General features: G+C 41.3%; 1 protein-coding gene and 1 long non-coding RNA gene across 7 annotated transcripts in view; one reads left to right on the top strand and one right to left on the bottom strand.

Annotated features, from left to right (window-relative positions):
* Positions 1 to 2,654: 2,654 nt before the first annotated feature.
* LOC147648229 (uncharacterized) lies at positions 2,655 to 4,522 on the bottom strand. The gene is made up of 2 exons (XR_015280961.1): positions 4,126 to 4,522; positions 2,655 to 4,032 (listed from the first exon to the last, which is right to left on the bottom strand). It is a non-coding gene; the product is annotated as an uncharacterized LOC147648229 (long non-coding RNA).
* Positions 4,213 to 21,583, top strand: part of SNCAIP (synuclein alpha interacting protein) — an 88,134-nt gene continuing 70,763 nt past the window's right edge. Inside the window, exon 1 of one of the 6 annotated variants that reach the window (XM_086869050.1) lies at positions 4,213 to 4,354. The gene's annotated coding sequence lies outside the window, so the exon portion shown is untranslated. Of the gene's footprint in view, positions 4,355 to 4,553; positions 4,840 to 21,583 lie in introns of those variants that run through there. The other 5 variants (XM_086869048.1, XM_086869049.1, XM_086869046.1 and 2 more) reach the window with 5 other exon arrangements.

A 21,583-nucleotide genomic window follows, 5' to 3' on the forward strand; every position in this document is an offset into this window, starting at 1 on the left:
GCAGAGGAATAATGTTTAGGAAAAAAAAGAGGAAGATTTATTATGATCTGTAATTTGTTGTGAGGCTCATGCTTGGGAGCTTTCCAATTTGTCAAAATTAATTTTCAGAATGAAAATCTGTGATGTCAAATATTCACAAATTCAAAGTTGTGGGCTCGAATTACTGTTAAAATATCAGGGAAGTTTTAAGAAATCTGTTATAAACTATCAAAAGAACTTTTGGAAGGGGGCTTGAAAACATACTGTAAATATATGGACAGATTCCTATTTACATTGGGCAAAGTCAGAATCTCAAAACTCAAACAAATCGAATTAAAAGATGGACAAAGCATACATAATTTAACAGTGAAGCTAATGATATATTACAACAATGTTGTTAGGACTGTAGTAATCAAGATTAGATCACTTTCTGAAAAACATTCTCTAGTTCAACCAGGAATTGTGGGGCTTTATGCCAGAAATCAGAGTAGCTGATTATGGTAATTGTCCCTGACCTTTTGAGGCAATGGTGCCATGTACTAGCTTTCCAACCATACGTACAATGTTCAGTTCTCCTGCACAGCTGTGCCAAATGTGTGAGCAGGACCTTGGATGTCACATTGTGAAATCCTCTGTGTGATTTATCCAGCAGAATAGATTAAATAAATAAGCATTTAATAAAGCCCAGGCTTGAGTCTCCTCTCTGCCCACGATGCTGCCAACTAAATGGCCTCTTAAGATTGCAGAAAATACTTTCTGCCCAACCCCAGAAACAAAGCTATATGCACCGAAAGATGGTTTTTAACTAATTATTTGTGTTTTTGTAGGTCTCTCTCTTCTTATGGATGAGGAACTGATCTGCATTCTTTTCAAGGCAAACTCCTGCTTTCTGAATTCTGCTGATGTCAGACTGGTCCACTGTGGGCTAACAGATCAGGTTCAGGCATTACAAGCACTGAAAACAATGCAAAAACACAACAGAAAAACAATTGTTTTATTGCAGTCCCAGATATGTACTCTCAATTTTCCTTCAGATGTAGCAGCTCCATGAATCTGAGATGGTTGACTTACTCATCAGCATGTGTGGTACCATTTGTACCAATCCAAATGAAACAGTAAGTCATTACTTCTAGCAGTCCATGCCACATTGTCATCATTTTCTCAACCTAACAGAATTGTGCCAATACCATTATTTTCTGAATTCTTGTGTGCTTCTAAGAATTAATTTATTTTTTTTTCCCCAAATGAGAAAAGTATTTTATATTTTTTATGGCAGGGCAGACTGAAGGTGGGAAAATTTAGGAATGACACTTTTCGGAAATTAGATGTATGGCTGACTTGATCTGTGTTGTGTTTATCTCCACTCAGAATCTGAAGGTGAAGACAGGAAAAATTCACCTGGTTTGGACTCACCCTTTTGAAATCAGTACATAAATTCTGTCATGCTGTAAAAATGGTAGTTGCTCTTACTGATTCTCAAAGCTAAATGTGTTTTTAATCCTTTTAATTTTTTTTTTTTTAAGAGATGACTGCCTTGAATGACTGTGAGTCATCATGGTTCATCATTTGACCAAACTAGAGCTTGTTCTTTGTTGTTTCAGGAGATACCCTTACACTGTAATTGCTAGGTTTTGCTTCATATGGTACAGTTGTTGATGTTCTTTGGTGGAGATACTATACATCAGCAGACCTAGATCACCATCTGGACGTTCACAGGCTGCCTGTATGTATTAGTTACATAAAGTCCCTAAGGTTACCAACTGTTAGAGTTACCTGTACAACACTGATTCTCAGCCTTAATGCTCTGGAAAAAAAATGGCAATGTACTCTATGTTGCTGGGCTCATCTCTTCCAGGCTTCTGCTGCCTCCTTTCTGTTCTGGTCTACCTTTTCCTTCACAAGGCTGCTGCACATACCCAGGAAAAAGCATAGAGGCACCAGTGTTGGTCCTGCATAGGAACAGAAAATCTCCTGCAGGAAATGTCTCCGCGGGCTTTGTGCCTTAAGTATAATGTGGTCACGTCTTCACAAGCAGTGTCATCAAGCATCACACTTTTAAATGTCTCAAACTCATCTCCTAGAAGAATTTCAAAAGGAACTGAAGGTTTTGTCTTGTGCTCATTAAAGTCAATGTATGTGATCACTGGCAGATGCTGTGACTGATGCTGACTGCCATGGGCCCTTGAGGTGTGCCACAGATCGGTCTTTTCTCATGTGCATCCAGCCATACTCTGCAGTTGACACAAATACTGGCTTTGGCTTCACCACGTAGGAATACTGAGGTTCAACAAAGCCACTGAATGATCCCTAGAAAAACAATGGTCAACGCACTTTTGAAACACTTTACTCCATCGGGAATTGGGTTATCAATGACAAGCTTTTCACTATTTTAGCAAATGTTTGTATCAGCATGCACAGCAAGAAGAGAGCTAACATTCTGTGATTTTAATTTAGAAAAAAAATGATGGGGCCATATAATGGGCACCCTGAAGTTCTTACAAGAACTGAAGTTGTGTATCATAATTTAAGGGATTTTTACAGTTACACAGCCTAGTCAGCACTTCTTATTTAAACACTATTTTCAGCAATGATTTCAGAAGCATATACACAAACAGGGTTATCAGTACTAACCAAGACACTATTATATATAACACATACAAAGATTCTTGGCAAGCTTTTATCTTACAAATTGTATTGGCATATGAATGGTATTTATTGACTCAAAATAAGACTTTTTGGTTTTGCTTTTTCATCAACACTGTTTGTCAGGCAGGCCATACTCCTACACGATATTGTATTCTGGAGCTGACCTGCATTCCTTTTAAACCATTTAATCACACACAGCTGACCAACATTCCTGGATAAAACCATCTAATCAAGTGCATTACAAATACCCCAAATGGTCACTATCTCAAATACATGTACAAGTATGAAACAAGCACGTACAAGTGTGAAACATGCAGTATCCAAATAGCATTTTCCTAAAAGTAAATGACATAAAAGTAGAAGACCTGTCCAAAGTACTCCTTTCTCCACGTTCAGTGTGCACATGTGGTTAAGATAGTATAGTATTGCACCACATAGTTGGCCTTGCACATAAACATTAGAAGACATCACTGTAATTCATATTCAAGTTTGTTTTTTACACATCTCAAAAAATGTAGTTTAAAAAGAAAGAAATATAACAGCTTTTCACTTCTAGGCAAATGTATTACATAAACTAAAAATGCATGATGCTGCAGCTCCTAGATAGCTCAAGTAATGAATCATGGAGGACTGTATTTCCTTTCATGTCCAAGTTGCTGGGTGCAGATGACAAGTTTATCAAGGTTGTTACTGTCTGATGACAGTGTCTCAGGGGATTTAAATTACTTAAAAGGGGCAGAAATAGGGGTGTTTAGGCACAAGACTGAAGTGTTTTCCCCACTTCCAGAGACACTCTTTCAGAGCACTGCTACACGCTGACTGATGTGGGCATGCTTGCAGTACTGCTGAGTGTGCTCTGTGGGCAGTAGTTTTCCAAAATGCCAAACTAGTACAAATCCACTTAAATTTCCTACATGCATCTCTCAGGCTTTTGCAGTCCTCACTCATCAGAGCAAATTAAATTTAAGAAGTTCTGTGTTTGAAAGGTGAAAGCATACAAGAGCAGTGGAAGGCGGAAAGTTAAATACAAGGATACACTTTAAGGGACAGGATGGAAAATGTGCCTATGAAAAGTAAGGGGGCTAAAAATAAATAGGCTAAATCACAAAGAGGGAAAACCCAGCCGAAGGTTCACTTCTCTGCTCTCCTCCTGCTGCCATCAGATGCCTGGGTGGCAGGGCGTTACTGGGGCTAACCTCTTTGGAGGACTCCTTTTTTGGGGCACCCCTGCGGTGTCCGAGGGGCAGCCGGCGGGTTTCTGCCCGGCTCACCGAGCACCTGCAGCGGCGGGGCGCAGGAGCACCCTCAGCAGCACCGTGCCAGAAAACGCTGGTTTCTTGCCAAGGCAGGTGGGACCAGCCCGATGGGAAGGTGCACAAGGATGCCACCGCCTCTGTCCTCGTTAACCTATGAACCAGAGAGGCTTTCCAGGTTTTATACTGGACCAAAATAAATTAAAAAAAAAAAAAAATAAAAAAAAATCTACCCCCCCAAACCCACCGAGTTTTATTTCAAACAGATGAGAGCGGATTGAACTCGGCATTTTCAAGGTTCGAGCTCTGCATTTCCATTATTTTTAGCGCGGCGGGGTGCCACGCGCTTCGCATCGGACACGCCGGAGCAGAGTCCTCAGGCACCGCGGGCAATCGCTCCTCACGAGCGCTGGGCCCGCGGGGCGCGGAGCCTCGGCGGTGGTGGTGGCGGAGGCAGGATGGGTGGCGGAGACAGGGTCGGTGGCGCTGGCAGGATGGGTGGCGCTGGCAGGATGGGTGGCGGAGGCAGGATGGGTGGCGGTGGCAGGGTCGGTGGCGCTGGCAGGATCTGTGGCCGTGGCCCCGGGGGCAGCGGCGCCGCCGCCCCAGAGCGGGGTCCCGCGCAGCCTCCGCGCCCCCGCCCCGCGCCGCCGGTCACGTGGCAGCGCCCCCCGCATTGTGACGCAGCAGGGCCGCCCCCTCCCCTCCCCTCCCCTCCCTCCTTCCCTCGCTCCCTCCTTCCCTCTCCCTCTCCTCCTCCCGCTCCTGCCGGCCGCTGCCCGGTGGCAGGGCAGGGGCGGAGGGCGGGGCGGCGGGAGCCGGGCCGCTGCCGGATCGCTGCCTGCACCGGCGGGGAGTGGCGGGGGGCGGCAGCCGAGAGGCGGCACCTGGGTCCTTTCCCCGTCTCCATCACCCCCGGCTGCCGTGGAACGGCCGCGGCCGAGCGGAGCGCAGGGGTGAGGTGAGGAGAGGGGAGCGGAGCGGAGCGGGCGGGGGGCTTTGTTGCCGCCGACAGCGCTGCCCCCGGAGCGGCGGGAGAGGGGGCGCGGAGCCGAGCCCGGGGTGCCCGGCGGGGGCGCGGGGGGTGCGGGTGGTGCTGGAGGCGCTTCCCCCCGCCCAGGCGTCCCCGGGGGCGCCGGAGCGGGGCTGCCGGGCGGCGGGAGACGCGGGCGGCGGGCGGGAGCGGCGGCGGGGGGCGAGCCCTGGCCCCCGCCAGCCCGCCCCGGGGAAGTGCTTTGCGCATGAAATCAGGGCTGAACGCGGGGGGTTTCGCCGGGGCTGAGCACATACGTGATGTCAGCCGTGCGAAGTGCCGCCGCGAAGCCCTTGTAGCGCTGTGTAAGCCGCGGACGCTCGCAGCCGCCGCTGAGCTGCCGCTGCTCTGCTCGGAGCCGGGCGTCCGGGCGGGCACTCAGCCGTCAGCGCCCTCCTGTCCCGCCGGGCAAGCCGAAATCTGGAAGAAAATCAAGAAGGAGTTGCATGTTTGTAACTGTGGGGAAGCAAATGCCAAGTTGTCTGGTAGGGACATGCTCCAAGGCTTATACTTGGGTCAATCCAAAATCGTGTTTTTGCAGCAGCAAGGATCAAACCTTTTTCATACCCCTATCAATGAGTGTTTTATGTGAGCAGATGTAATTTATATAAAGGAGAGCTCAAGGATCAGGTTCTGATGGTACTGGATACAAACCAGCCCCTCTCAGTCTTCATTGTCAGTGTTATCACCTCAGAGCACTTTCAATGGTTGGCTTAAAGCCACATCTCTTACAGAGATATTAATGAGTCACAACTGTTCCTCTAAAAGTCCCCTCACCCCAAAACCCACTAAAAAATTGCTAGTGCCTGTGTTTTCCATGGAAAATCTTACCATCTTAGCCTTGTTTTATGCCTCAGCATTCCAATAGGAAAAGGTAACTGAAAAAAAGTTTTTAAAAAATCATTCTGAAGCAGATCACTTGACTGTAGGACCCTTTTCTGTTATTTGAATGGCTGAAGAAAGATACGCAGTCATAGCATTGGGAAATCAAGATAATTTTATATTTTGTGCAAATAGCACTGATCCTGCAGCCAGAAATTACATTGAATGATGTGCATTTAACCTTGTGCAGCATGCTGTAGCAGACTTTTAATGGTGTCCTGCCCTTTCTGAGTTTAGAAGTTATGTGCACTGCATGTGCTTCCAGCAAGCCATAAAAAGCATGACCTGTTGCCTTACTACCACCCATAAACATGAGTTTCTTCACCCTAAAATCGTCTGCAACTAGTTCATGTGTGAGCTTATGGTTGGTGGACTTTGTAAGCCACTTCTGTCTTGATACTGCTAAGCCTGCAAATGTGCCTTGTGCAATACTGGAGCCATATTTTGAAGATTTAGCAGGTAAGCTGAAAAACTGGTTTCAAGACCAGGCTTGTGAGGGTTGCTCAAGGGTTAGTTCAAACACAGAAGCACTTTTCGCCTGAATAAAAAAAAAATTAGATTTTGACCTGTTCAGTTGTCAACACTTGCCTCATCACTGCAGTTACAGTACAAAAATTTTAATTTACCCTTCAAGTATTCCTTAGATAGCACAGAGAGCCCATGTGTGAAAAGGCCTGTAGTGAAAAGGCTCCCTTTCTAAGGTGTGATATGCTTAATTTCTGCATGTTTTCATGTGTCAAAGATGAACTTAGGCACACTCACCATTCTGCTTAATACAGTCGTGTACACTGTCTTAAACTGGAAGTTTATTCTTTTTCAAGTGTTGTGATTTCTGGTCCTTGTCATTGATTCCATGTGCTGCAGAAAGCACGTGTGTGACTTGCAGCTTGTTGAAAAAGTGAGTAAAATAGAACTACATCAGAGTACTGGCCCAGTGTAGAGTTAACTCCAAACTCAAGCAGCGAGTTAAAAAAAACCTCTGTCATTTTTGAGCAAGCAGTCCAGTGCAAGCTACTCAAAATGCTTTTAAGTATCATTTTGGCATGAGGAGATGGGCAGTCTTTCAGGTAAGGATGTTCTGTAGAAGATAGTATCTTACATTAACTAGAAGCTGCTTGTCTTAATATTTTTTTCTCTAGCAACAAAAACATGGAAAGTAAGTATATCATGAGTTCTTTGGGGCCAGCTTTTGAGTTTACAAAGAGCCATATGTAAAATTAGACCACTTGGACAAGTTGACTGAAGGTACCCTTGAAGATTCAGTCCCTTCATGGAGTATTGTGAGTAAGTGACAAGTCATTTTTTTCATAATTGCAAAACCATGATCCTGAATATTACATATTTTGTAACTGTTTCTTAACTGGGTATCACCAGAGGTTGAAAAGCTATGAACAGTCCCTCTGCTTTTCAATTGTCCAGTTTTCCTGGCAGCTGAGATCTGTTCCCACGTCGACTCCGTAAGTGCAAGAAGTCTTTATCCCACACACTCCTGAGGTGGAATATCACCTGCATTGGCACAGCTCTCTTTCTCACAGTCCACTTCCATGTCTCAGTGTCTCAGACCTACACCTACTTCCACAGCAGCTCTGTCCTTGGACACTTGTCTGATTAGAAGCAGGAAGGGGAAAGCATGACAGCCCTGCCACAGCTGCTATAGTTTCTGCCCTCTGAGGTGGAGACATGCAAGTAGTGCTGCCTCCACAGGTGAGAAGATAGCAACAAGAAAGGGGAACAGGCAGCCAGAGGCAGCCCTGTGAGGTGACTGATCTTTCATAGACAGCGGCACAAAAGTCCTGCTGGCAGTGGTGCAGGGATGATGGTACTTGCGACACCTGACATTTGCCGTCATGGAGCGGTGATGCTGCACCTCAGGAGGTGGGCCAGTAGTTCAGCAGCCTTTATAGGAAGCAGCAAGTTATCTCCTTCATCTGGTGTTTCAATGTTTTAGCTGACTAGAAGAAATGGACAGCAAAGCTTTATCTGCACCCTTGTCTGTCTCTGATTGTGCGCATGGAGCTCTAGAGGCAACCCATGAATCATGACCAAGGAAGCAGGGAACAATTCTTTCTTTTTTTTTATTTCAATTTTACTAGAATAAGCCTGCGTCCCTTTTCAGGTAGATGTCAAGAGGAGAATATTCTCATCCTTCCTTATGCAGCTGTAATAATTAAAGCTAATGCCAAGTGAAATAAAGAAAAGTTTATACTTTTCATATGCAAGTGTGTAAGTAATCTCTTTGCCGGTGCCTTACTGTGTGTTGCTAAGCAAGTACAGTGTTTTTTTACAGTTGAAGTGTATATGTTCATTGTCAAAATGAAAAATACGTTCGAAAAAGTTGAGAAACATTGGATTTTGGAAGGGTAAATAGTAATTCTTTGCAACTCGTGTCCAAATCGGACTATAACTAAACTAAACTGAAGGAAATGGTGCTTAGATAATTGGCAAGAGGACTTAGAGTAGCGTTGTGTCTGCGCTCCCTCTTTTTCTGGCAGATCTGTTGTTTCTCAAAGGAGGTAGAGAAGACAGGCTTACATGGAGCAGGTGCATAGTAAACACAAGGGGACTGCTTTTTAAATGCAAATGTGGTTCTACAGTAGATTGATATGCACAGTGGAACCATTGGAAACAAGAAGATAGAACATATGCATCAGATACTTTATTGATTTAAGTCCCTGAGAGAGTTTTAAACTGAGAGGGGAAAATAATTAATTAATTTTTGTAGTAGAAATATTGTCTGCTATTTACCTAAGGTGGAATGGTGATTTTGTCTTCTACAACAAAGCTCCAAGTTATTCAGAGTTCTGAAGGTCTTAGTCCTGAGTTATCAAAGGAAAGTGCAATTCAGCCATCACAGTTGGGCAACTGGGGCAATCCTTCATTAGGTATGTTTTCTTGTATGCTAAGGAGTGTTTTCAAAAGCTTATTTTGAATATGAATATGGTTGATTTGCACTTCATAAAGAGTTACTAAGCAGTGCTTGAAAGTGTTTTTTTTCTGGTTGTAACATAGCGTTAGGTTTGTGAGGTTTGCTGTAAGCATTTCCTTTTTGGTGCAATTTCCTCCTCAGTTCTTGTTTGCAGTCAAGCTGCTGGCATTATTTTTGTTTATACCAGATAAAAAGCATTGTCTTACTTACCTTTTAGACTCCATACAGTGTACTACATGACCTCTTCTTATATAAAAATCCTCCCCCTTTTCCCCCCACTTCTGTTTTATTGTTACTGAATCAATCTGGAGCTTTCCATTTAAAATGAAATTCTAATCAGGAACTTAGCACTTCCCTTCAACACCCCCCATTTCAAGCAACTTGTTTACGTCTGTGACTAAAAAATCAGACTCTGCTGCATAGCTTTCTTGGAACAGGCTGCCCAGAGAGGTTGGGAAGTCTCCTTCCAGGACCAACTTGGATATAGTCCTGTACTGGCTGCTCTGGGTGAGCTTCATCAGGGGGACTGGATTTGTTGATCTCCAGAGGTCCCTTCCAACCCCAGCCATTTTGTGAATCTGTGATGTGCATCACAGGGGCGTGCATGTGATTGTGATTTGGAGCTGTACTTCTCTGTGGGTTATTCATCCATGTAGTTCTTTTGCAGGATCTTGCTATACTGTCTGGCCTCTTTTTTTTTTAGAATTAGGAAATACCTTTAACTGCTTATATGTGCATGTACATACCTCATGTTCTCTTTTACTAAAATTCAGATATAAATATTCTGCCTTTTGTATGCTATGCTGTCAGTTCCAGTTGAGTCACAGTAGAAAATTTATGAAGATCCCATAAGCTGATTTTGAATGGGCTCAAGATTTTAAGTACTGAAATTGTCAGCCTGTTGAGGCACTTATTTGAATACTTGTAAAAGCTGGCTCCAAGATGCTTTTAAAAGCAAACAAAAAAAGGGCCAAACAGAATGAAGCAAAATATATCTGGGAAATAATACTGCACACAGAAGCAGAAGAGTGCTAGTAAGGTAAATAAGCTGTGTCATATTCCCTGACCCACATTCTACCATGCTAAGTATAAGTGTACTCATTTCTCTAGTTACATGGAAAGAGTCTTAGGGTATGTATCCAAATTATGTTAATGTCTAGGATATTACCATTTTGCAAACTCATATGCGGAGCTCTGGATAAAGCACAATATTTGTGCTTGTTGCTAGGACATGGTCAAAAACTTATCTTGAGTTACAGAATGGAATCACCAGCAAAATGAGTTATACTTACATCATTAATTATTTGCTTCTTGTTAACATTGAAACTCTGACAGGCTTGGTGCTGTGACCACTTCCTTGGGTGAAGAGCCTTCACCCTCTGTGTGAAAAACCTTCTTCTAATAAGCAGTCTGAATTTCCTCTGACATAACTTCAGGCCATTTCCGTCACCAATCCTGTCACTGGTTACCACCAAGCAGAGATCAGTGTTTGCCCCTCCTCTTCCCCTCACAAGGAAGCTGTCACTGCAGTGACCTCAGTCTCCTTTCCTCCAGGCTAAGTGACCTCAGACCAAGTGACCTCAGCTGCTCCATATAGTTTCCCTTCAAGGTTGTTCACTGTCTTCATTGCTCTTCTTTGGACACTTTCTAATAGCTTTAGATCTTCCTTACATTGTGGCACCCAAAACTGCCCCCAGCAATCGAGGTGAGGCCACCTCAGAGCAGAGCAGAGCAGGACAATCCCTCCCTTGCCCATCTGGTGATGCTGTGCCTGATGCATCCCAGGATGTGGGGTATTCTTTTGTTAAAAAGAACAGAGAGTAGTGCTTGTGTAGGTATCAAATTAACATTTATAAGGTAGAGGAATTCTTCCATGTGCTTCATGCACCCCAAGATGCAGTTGGGCCTTTTGACTGCCAGAGCATACTGTTGACTCATATACAACTTGCTCTTGATCAGAACCGTCAGAGCCATGGGACCTTTCATTCCTTCTCCAGCCTCTCAGTCTGTGCTTACAGCCAGGACAGCCCTGTCCCAGGTGCATAATATGGCTCTTGCCCTTGTTCAGCTTCATATGGTTGGTGATTGCCCAGCCTTACAATTTGTCAAGGTGTCTGCAGGGCATCTCTTCAATGGAGTCAACAGCTCCTCCCTGTTTAGTGGAATTTTCTGGAATGGTGCTGCTTAGTGACTGGAGGTTTGCCGTGTTTGAGTGCTGAGATGCTCAGGTCCAGACAACTAATTGGAGCACAACTATGCATGTGCACAGCATTTCCACAAAGAGACAGGCAGCAGCACAGAATGTTTATCCCTGCACCCAAAACTGTATGTATTTCACTAGCTTTCTTCTTCCCATGATAAATTAGCCTGTATGTAATCCCTGCTGCTGTGATCCAATTCCTAGTCAACAGTAGGTCTTCTGTGTCTTTATACACTCCTGGTAAGATGGCAAAGTATGCTGAATAACTGCATTCTTTCTTAACTTGTCCTCTGGTTGCGATTTAGCAAAATGCACATAAAATCTCCTCAGAGTGAATTACTCAGAATGCAGTCAGTTTAAGAGCATGTGTGGATCCCTCTGGTCACTTGCTGGACAAATGGTAGTAAGCCATCCTTGAGAAGATGTAGTGTCTGTTGTAGTTTGTAGGGAGTAGAGGCTAGAGCCAGTAGAGCAGTTGTAGTGTTGCTGCCATGCAGCAAACCACTGCTGGAGGAGAGGAGGTCCTGAATTTGAGGAATTTTATCAGATCTGGGTTTCTTCATCACCGTAAATTCTGCCCCTGTTAGCAGCACTAATAGATAAAAGACATTGGTGTCAATGGCTTTGAATCAGTAGGTAACTAATATGCCTGCTTGGGTTAGGGGTTCAGAACCCAGCGTTGGTTCTGCATTGGAATGGAGAGGATATGAGTGCTGTTTACATGTCACAAGGTTGCACCCAGCTGCCTGCAGAGTGTACGCTGTCTCTTCATCAGACAATAAAGCTGGGTGAATTGCTGTCCTTGAAGGTTCAGGTTAATCTGGCCTGACACTGTGAATCTTCACAGGAAAGGCCAACCAGCACATGGTACAGGAGCATAAAGGAAGGCCTCCAGGAGTACACAGGAAGCAGGTTGTGTAAAGGGAAGAATTAGCACAATTCTAGCTAATGGAATTTAGCAAAATGGACACTCTCCAGCATATGTTCCTCATCAGGTCCCATATGCTTTACAGTATGCTTCCTGGCTTTGCTTTTTGCAAATGCAGTTTTTAGATGAACATATCTACAGTAGCACTATTTCTGGATGTGTCTACACTGCAATCGAATAGTGTGATTGCAGGACATGCAGAGAGCTCTGTAATTTCTTTGATCTGTATGTGATGTGAAGACATGCCAGCCTAGACTTACGAGAGGGCTTTCCAAGCCTTCTGGACAGATCATTAAACTGTGCTGAAGTCTGCTTTCATCTGTCTGCACTGCTATTTTTAACTGTCCTCTCTAGATTTGCACTGTCATAGATATGCCTACACGTGCTGACATAAATTCATGACTGCATGCCTGCTTCATGCCTCCTGCAGTATTGTTGGTGGATGCTCTGCATCTGGGTGCGTATCCCTTATTCTTTGTACTGAGGTAGTCTGTGTTTCCTTGGAGTTTAAGTGACTCTCACTATTTCATTCCCCTCTGTAAGGAATTATTGAAAGGGCAATAAAGTGTCAGAGAGACTTCTGGCAAATTTCCACTCCCAAAATTAGTTTTATAGTCCTTATTCCAAATTTGATTGTCAAGTTCAGCCTTAAAGAACTATCATATCCAGGCCATACATTTTGCAAGTGTTAAATTTCTGACAAGAGTCCATGTTAAAGGAGAAATGTTAGAAAGTGAGCATTTTAAAATGATCTGGAGCAAAATATTGAATCAAGAGCACAATTATGAGAAGAAAAAAAGTGAAATTATATGAATGAAAAGAAATATCATCAAAAACAGTAAGGTCACTATAACAGAAAAAACACCATCCAGCTCTGTTAAAAGGATTTGAAATTATTTTTAAGGGAAGGAATGTGTATGTTTTCTCAGCATTTCAGGGAAGATCCTTGCACTGCTAAGAGTTTATTATTTTGGTCTGTGGGGTCTTTTTTTTGTTAGTGTATGTAATCAGGGTTATTTTTGGTTCATCAGATTAATAGTTAAGTTACTCCCTATGCTTGAAAATTAAGTCAGTGAACCTTCTTATTAAGGTACTATATCGTATGAGTGAGGTATACACATTATATGAGTGAACAGGTATACTCGTACATCAGATTTTAGTAATTTTTTTAATGCAGAGATTGATTTTCTTTCTTCATTAAAAACCAATCAACCAACCAACCAAAAAGAAAAAACCAAACCTGCAGAGAACAGTAAAACTAATCTGTATCTAAGGATATAGTCTGAAACCATCTGTCAAGTATCTAATTCTTTGTGCATTTTTTATGCTATTTAACAAAGACAAGGGAGAAAACATGGCTTAAAAGTTGGAACATAAAAGGATTAATTAGTGCAATTTTTTTTTCATGCCACAAAAATATTTCACGTAAAAGCAGTACTATCAGACAAAGAGGAATACAAAATAGACTTTCAACAAAACATATGTTACTGTGACATGAGAAATGCTGTAGAGGACTAAGGTGAAGCTGAGCTTTTGGGCCTAGTGGAATGCTACAGCTTATTTGTCTGCCAAGAAAATATTTTGTTTCTAGATAAATGGTTAAACTGAAATAAGTAAAATATTCTCTCATCTTTTATCAAACAATTCTTTAAAAGAAGTGTTTCTTATTCGTGTCCTTGACACCTTTCTGAGGAAAAAGAACAGCCTTAGTTCACTGGATGCTGCACAAGAATGCAAGCTAAGCCTTGTTTCAGCCATGCTTGGTCTTGAATAAATTATCTAATTATTTTCATCTATAAAATGAGAAGAAAATAGAGGCAAGAAGTGCAAATTGACAGTAGCAGTATCTTGTAATGTGGTGATCAAACAGTGCCTAATATTTTTGTTATTAAAAGGATTCATTCTTTATGTTGATCAGCTCCAGCACCTTCAAAGTGTGAGGCTCACAGTGTGGGACAGAGTGGGACATCCACCACTTCTCTGTTTACCTGTTCCAGTGCCTCACTAGTCCCACAATAAAGGATTTGTTCCTAATACCCAAACGAAAATTATTGTTTTTTAGTTTGAAACTACTGCCCCTGGTTTTATTTGCACAAGTCATGGTATAAAAGGCCTCTCCAACTTTGTTGTAGGCCTTCTTCAGGTACCAAAGACCACAGTGAGGTCTACTCAGGGCCTTCTCCAAGCTGAACAATCCCAGTTCTCTCAGGAGATGTGTTCTATCCCTTTTATCATCCTTATGGCCCGCTTCTGGGCTTGATACAACAGGTCCATGTCCTTTCTTTGCTGGGACCCCAGAGCTGGACATTGCAGTGGGGTCTCACCAGAGCAGAGCAGAGGGGCACAATCCCCTCCCTCCCCTGCTGCCCACACTGCTTTGGATGCAGCCCAGGACAGTTTGGCTCTGGGCTGTGAGTGCTCATGGCTGGGTCATGTCCAACCTCTCATCCATCACCACTACCAAGCCGTTCTCACAGGGCTGCTCTCAATCCATTCATTCCCAGCCTGGACTGATACTGGGGATTGCCCCGACCCAGGTGCAGCACCTTGCACTTGATTTTGTTGAGCCTCATCTTGAGCCTGTCCAGGTCCCTTTGGATGGCATCCCACCCTTCAGGAGTGTCAGCTGCACTATCAGCCTGATGTCATCAGCAGCCTTGCTGAAGAAGCAGTTTATTGTGGTGGCCAAGAACTGGCACAGGTTTCTCAGAGGTGTTGGAGTCTCTCTCCATCCTTGGAGATCCTCAGAAGCCACATGGATGCAGTCCTGGGCAGCAGGCTTTAGCTGAGGCATGGGCAAGGGGTTGGACTAGATGTTCTCCAGAACTCCTTTCCAACCTCAGCTGTTTTGTGATTCTGTGAAACACTGTGAAAAGAAGAAACATGTTATAATTCATACACACGAGGCTGCAGGGACTGTGATGGTAACCTTGCACACAGTTAAGCACAAGCCAAAACATGGCATGGCTATGGCCATGAAACATGTGCTTTCATGTTTAGGTTGTCTTCATTGAGCCTGTTGGTGTCAGATATATGTGGTAAGTGAACTGCAGTGAGAGCCACCTTCCACTTCTGGCAGTGATCTGTACAGTCTGGACATGTGGACAGATGCACAGGAACACCTGTGTGCTCCCATGCTTCTTGTTCTGGCCCTTCTGCTGTGTTTTTCTGCAGCTTCCTGTAAGCCCCTTTGTTTCCAGCTTCTGGATGGGGATAATAAAAATGCATTTTCATTCTGCAGTCTGTAAGACTGTGAATGAATTGAGGCGTGTTTGTCAAACACTTGGACATTTGTGATGAGCTTCCATGAAAAAATCTGCAAGGATATCTTCCACTTTCTATAGGGTTTTGGCAGTTTAAATTTTTAAATAAATTTAAAAATTAGGTTAGTTAAATGCTGGATGGGGAACACAGGAAATTAAAATGCACACCTGGTATTTCTGAGTAGTTTGGGTGTGCTTTGCATAAGACAGATCACCTTTTGCAAAGCATTGAAGTGGGATCCTTCAGTTAATCCCAACATCAAAATCAGTACAAGCAAAGAATGTGCATAAGTTTTGTAACAGCATGGTTTTTGATGCAGTGAGGTAGTGAGGATAATTTCTTAAATATAGTTTAATTTTTCTTATTTTGTGTGAAGGGTTTGAGGAATCTCTGAAGACACTAAAAAATTTGAGCTTAAAATAATGGTACTTCTGTAATTGGCATTTCCACCACCTCATCCCACACTATATTACAGCACTAACAGCTGCACCACTGAACAGTAGTGCTGGTTGTATCTGCTGCCCATAACATTTTAAGCAAACAGTGTTGTATGGCAGTGCTCTATATAGGATAGCATTGTATAACTGCAGAGGTGCAGTTGCAATGCAATCTTTTTCTCAAATGAGAAAATAATGATGGTTTCAGAAGACAGCATTCTGGTTTCAGGGGCATAGATGTCTCTCAGGAATAATTTAGCTGTTTTTCACTGAATAATTCAGTTTCCACCAAACAGTAACTGAAATAAAAGATTATTTTTCGACAATGCTTGCATTTACAGTAGTTTACACTATTTAACTTTTAAGAATTTTTGCAAACAACATCATAGGCTATGTCTACAGAATAAAGTATGACAAATTGTGATGTTTCTCTACTGTCTTCATTTTAATTTTATCAAAATGAAAATATTTGCATAGATGCTAGTGGTCAAGTGTCATTTCTAAGTCAGAGAAAAGTTAATGTTTGCACTAGAAATTATAATATTCTCAGTATTTTCAATATTTTTTTTTTGCTTTAAAAGTAAATACCTGTAATATATGTATATATTATTTGTCAAATTTATTTTATTCATCAAGTAGTCTCAAATGAAAGTGGGTTGGTTTGAGTGACAAGGAGCATGAGTTCTGGAGTGAGTTTTTGAGTTCAAGGTTTTTTGAGTTTGAGGTTTGGTTCTTTTTGTCCGTGTGCACAGATACATGCTATGTGTGATGTGCCCTGCGTGAGGCTGGCTCACGTCCCAAATTGTAGTGTGATGCTGGTTACCCACTCCTTCCCCCTGATCCTGACTGTTAGTGAAATTCACCTGTGTCAGTGGAAAATTTGGCTTTGAAATTTGGAGTGTCAGAAAATGCTCGAGTGAGTATAGCTCTTAGATATTCTAGCCAGTTTCAGGGCACAAAGGATGGGGCAATGGAATTGACAGTCCAAAAATATAAAAGGAGTGAATAAAAACAGGTGTAGTTGGAAGACAGAATAGGAGAGTGGTTTGAACTTTCCTGTTCTGAAAACAGGCCTCCCACAAGGGAGCAGGATGGTGCACAGACTTCACACAAATGGTGGATACATTTGGTATATTGTGATCTTTGAAGCAGAGAGTCTACTTACATATGAGTTTTCCCTTAAATTTATAATTAAAGCTCACATGAAGCAAAAAAATCATCATGGGACTGAATGCAGGGTTTTGGCAGAGAAATGTAAATAAGGCAAGTTCTAAATTTCTAACTTGAAAAACAACATTTGAATGTTGCAAACTTAAGAGCACTGTTTGGCATTAATTCTTTTCCAGGATATTTCTAGAAATAATTGAGCAGGCCACTATGGGGCTACAAGGTGTTGAAATTCTACTGGACTGTTACTGAATCTAGGTTGAGAAATTTTAAATAGGAAAAGCAAAGATGCAAGGAAGTGTTTGAAGACTTCCTTTTACTCACCCATGTAATAATAATAATAATAATAATAATAATAATAATAATAATAATAATAATAATAATAATAATAAACTTCAAACCCTAATATGACCTAACAGATGCTTTCAACATTAGAAGTATGTTTAGCACAGATATTTTAATTTTAGATTACTTGTTTTTATTGAAACAACACTTAAAATTGTTGGAGTCCATCAGGGCAAAGGGTTGAAAAGAGACTTTGCCCCAGACACTGGGAAGAAGGATATCCAAGTTGGGGTGAGCAAAATCTCACCCACAATGCCCCCTGAAATGGTGTATGCTAATCATGCTGGAAAGTTCTATAGTTTCTCTATTATTATTGGTTAGAATTTGGTGCAATGTTTTACATATTTCCAATCTTCATTCCTGGTTGGTACCCTTCCCTCAGACTCTGCCCCTACCTTAGTCTCTGTAAGTTATTGTAACCTACTCTGGCCCTTGCCGTTCCAGCACACCCCATACCTTGTTTGCATTCTTGATTGTTGTGGTTTGTTATTTTCTCCTTACTAAAGTTCTTTTGTTTCTCAAAATCACCAGATCATGCCTGCTTCTTATTTCATCTCACCACCCAAGGAACCTTCACCCTGAAATCCTAAGGTAGCACCCAGTTCTCCAATCCAGGCCCACGCTCCTACAATAAATGAAATGTGTTCTTCAGTGAAAAGAAAATGTGTCTTAGAAAGATTTATGGGGGTGATATACTGATTAAATTGGTTCTGTATTTTTCTGTGATCAGTCCCTGCAGAAGATAAGGTGACTAAGGGTGCAAAATATTAAGGAGAGAAACTAAAGTCAGGATTTGTGTAACAAAACTGCAGTATCAAATAATATAATTTAATTGACATTATTATACTGAGTAAAAATTTATGAGGGATTGCTACCCCAGTGCTACCACGGTGCTGCTGCAACTAATTCAGAGAAAGGAGAGAAACCTCAGTTTATGATTTGAAACGAGAGTGCAGTGAGTCACATCTGCTTTATTAAAGATGTTGACACAGGATCCTCCACCTCCCCCCAATGCATGATTTGGAAAGGCTGAGCTCTGCTATGCTTGATTTCATCCTAACATAAGTGCTGGAGCTACATTAGCAGTGGTAGTTACCATAAGCCCTATGTTGCTCTGTCTTACTTTGGGGCCAAGTATCTGGTTCCTTGTGGATGTGGTTACTAGGGTGTATTATTTTTGGATTTTTACATAAGAGCTAGGCTACCAAAAGAAGGCATATTTTTTATTTCTGTAGTTCATGAACTCACAACAGCCCTGCAGATGTTCGATATTCATTACCTTTGCCAAAAGACTAGAGGTTGTGAGTGCTTTGACGGCACAGTATTTTTCAAACTGTACCTAGAGTAAGAAGTTGTTAAACCAAGATATCATGCATGTTTTTATGTATCAATTTCTTCTTGAATTGACTGGGAACCATATCAAGCCATTAATTTCTTGAACATTCTGCTTAATTATCCAGAAATGCACATCTCTGTAGTCTTGCTCAAGTAAATATGAGGGCAGTGTACGCACACATTTTCTTCTGTGATGTTTCTTTACTTTAGTAAAGTTTTGTGCTGCTTTGAAGTGGTTCTAGGTGGGCTCTCATGGGCTTTACTCTTTCAGCCACCATATAATAGTGGAATTTTCATTTTTTTCCACGTATTTCCATAGAGAACATGTAGTGATTGATGTCTTGAGAAGCAGCTGATGGGGAATGTAGACATGCAAAGCAAGACATTATTAGTATTCAAATAATTAATTCCTTCTTGTTTGATGATGTTACTGAAAGTTACACATCTGTGTTTTCTGCGTGTACATTAGTATTGTACTGGTTGTATAAAACACCTCAGGACTTGGGTCAGCTGATTTCCCAGTCCTTGTTTAGCAGTTGCCTCCTGAATTTAAGGGCATAAGCACTGGCTTTATTGTGGAATGCGCTGTATATGTCACTAATATTCTTTGAAATAATGAAGAGAACTGCAAATAATCTTGACATGAAATAACACAGGATTTTATGTCTCTCAGTATTCCAAGTGACCATGACTTGATCCATGTAAGTCTTTGGTTTGGTCTCAAATCTAGGTTTAATGGAGGATTTACAGAAATGCCGAACAGCACTTGTACCTTTACATGATTGATGCAGTGTTCTTATATATATATCTTACAGTTCTGCATTATAAATTATTTGATGTTTAAGTATAAAAAACAGATGAAAACCCCTAGCTTAAGTATTATATATGCAGCAAAGATGGATATGTACTCACAGATACTCTCTGTACTTGTGATTGTTGAACCTCTACATATTAAAATGTATTATTCATTTCTGCCAACAGTCATGAGTCAGTGGAAAATAATGGGCGCAATCATTTGAAAAACGCACATTCACAATTTGCTTGTATTCATCTCAAAGTTCAGACTGCAGATGTGTAACCATTCATTTTACTGTTCTCAGTGATGCGTGTAAGCCTCCTGAGGATTCACATTTATGAACTTCCTGCATTGGCATTGGTAGAACAGATAGGTAACATTAAATAAAATTTATTTCTGCCATAGAATTTACTGATATAAGAGGCAGTTATTAAAAAGAATCAACACTCAACCTGATTTTGTTAGTTCAGCTGCTGAATTTCCACTAGTAAAGTAATAAATTCAATTTGCAGTGGACTTTTCCTGGTAATTGCAAACATTGTATGTACATTTTCTCCAGGGAGTCGCACTTTGGAATAGCAGTGGGTTTTTTTCCCCTGAAATTCGCAGGAAGTAGAGAAAAAATATGAATGTCTTTTAAGATTAGTTTGTAAAGAAAGCTTTTCTGGTCAGATTTCACACTTCTAAAATGACTGAAGAACAGATTTGTTAAATTCCTGATGTTCTGCTCAATCATAATTTTCCACGGAAAATTATGTCATACACAATCTCCAGATCTATATGTGCATGTATTATTTTAACCTGGGTTTGGTGTTAGCATTAAGTTACCAGTACTCAAAACAAATATGTTTGAAGATTCTTTGGCTAGTTCTGCTTAAGAAAATATTTTTAAAGCTCAGAGGAAGTACAGTGAACTAGTTACTAGCTGCACAATTTAAGCTTGAGGCTTCGTACATTCAGTGCTACAAAATATATCAATGGCAGGTTTCCCACTGTTGTGCATGTTCTGTTTTATTACTGGTTGTTCCAGATTCTGCTTTTGGTCTAATTTAATGTTATTCATGGCTTGATAGGATATGTAATTTTTTTTTCCTTTGGTTCAGTTGTTTTTGTTTTGGTTTAGTCCACTCATTTGTACGATATCCTTTATGGTTTTTCACCACTTAAAAGCAAAGGAAAAAGCCCTTTCAAAGACCCTGACAGAACTGCTTTTTACATGTTGCTGAGATCTTGCAGTTTCAGAGGTTGTGCTGATTATGGGGTAGTACAGTGTGATAAATTCAATTTTGCTAGAACCTCCATAAGAAAATATTGCACTATCAATTCATTGCTGTAATTTTGGCTGTTGAAAGTTTGGAATCCAAATTAGGAAAAAAATAAGAAAAAATGCAATTTTTTTCTTATTAATATTTTAAAACATGTTGAGGCTCATGGCTGTGATGGGGAAGAAAGAAAAGCCCATGCTTTAATTACAGGTAGAGGGTAATATAATGTTCCCTAAGTGTATTATAGATCTCCAACTGTAACATGGAAAATACAAGTTTCACTAGGACCAACAGAAATAAATTTTCTTTTCCCAAAAATGGAGTGGTTTAAACTAGTCAAGATGCTTGAAAAATTACTGCACTTGGAAAATATTTTTAAATATTTACAGATAACAATTTTTCTAGACATGGGCCTGCAGAATGGTAACATAATAAACTGCTATGAGGGAGATGGCTTCCATAAAATTGAGAAAGTGAGAAAATCTCCAGTGCTGATATTTACATCACTATAATTTTGCAGAATGAAGGAAGTCACTCTCTTTCTTTTTTGGTAAACTAAATTTAGCGAACATTTAAAAAGAGGCAGTAATAATAGTTTTGCATTCCTCACTCAAACCCTGTGGCGTTTAAGGTGCCCTGTCCTGGGTGATGGAAGTGGTGGTGGTTTGGAGTCAGCACAGCTGCTTCTAGAACTTGTACATCATTCACTGGTGAAATGGGAAGGGTAATCAGTGCTTGCTCTTTTTAAGACTGAAAAGAGAGCTTTTCAAATATCTGAACTGAAAAGTTCATATATGTTACAACTTCAGTTAAGTTCATTTTTGGAGACTGATGTAGCAACTCTGGATTTCAGGTGAGTGGGTGGATATTTTACATTAAGAGCAAATCCTGCCTTCTTCAGTGTAAATCTGAATTTTAGGTTCTGTGGTAGATTAGGTAGAGCGAGATACTCTGTAGAATTCCTTATTATATTCAGTCCTGGTTTCTATATATACACAAGTATACAGCAATGTATTTTCTGTCCTAGTGCGACTGCCAGCTGATTCTGAAAGATCTTACTTTAGACCTGGCTTTACTTAAGGAAACAGCCACTCTCCTCAGCATTAAAGGATTAAGCATTCCATGCT

The sequence above is a fragment of the Cyanistes caeruleus genome, chromosome Z (assembly GCF_971803275.1).
Source record: "Cyanistes caeruleus chromosome Z, bCyaCae1.hap1.1, whole genome shotgun sequence".
Classification (NCBI taxonomy): domain Eukaryota; kingdom Metazoa; phylum Chordata; class Aves; order Passeriformes; family Paridae; genus Cyanistes; species Cyanistes caeruleus.